Here is a 257-nt window from a genome sequence, read left to right as displayed (position 1 = left end):
CCGCCAGGCCCAGGGGCGCCGGGGCTGGGAACCGCCAGGCCCAGGGGTGCCGGGGCTGGGAACCGCCAAGCCCAGAGGTGCCGGGGCTCGGAACCGCCAAGCCCAGAGGCGCCGGGGCTGGGAACCGCCAAGCCCCCGGCCCAAATTAAGCACTGGGTCCTTGGCTAAATCCTGGATACTGCGAGGCTTGACTGAATTCGATTTAGACGGTTTGTCATTTTGACAGATCATATCGATGTTTGTTTTTAAGCGATTTC

Source organism: Terrapene carolina, unplaced genomic scaffold (assembly GCF_002925995.2).
Source record: "Terrapene carolina triunguis isolate 2854851 unplaced genomic scaffold, T_m_triunguis-2.0 Scaffold35098, whole genome shotgun sequence".
NCBI lineage: Eukaryota > Metazoa > Chordata > Testudines > Emydidae > Terrapene > Terrapene triunguis.
The sequence above is the reverse complement of the archived record's forward strand: the minus strand, read 5'-3'. Positions refer to the sequence as shown.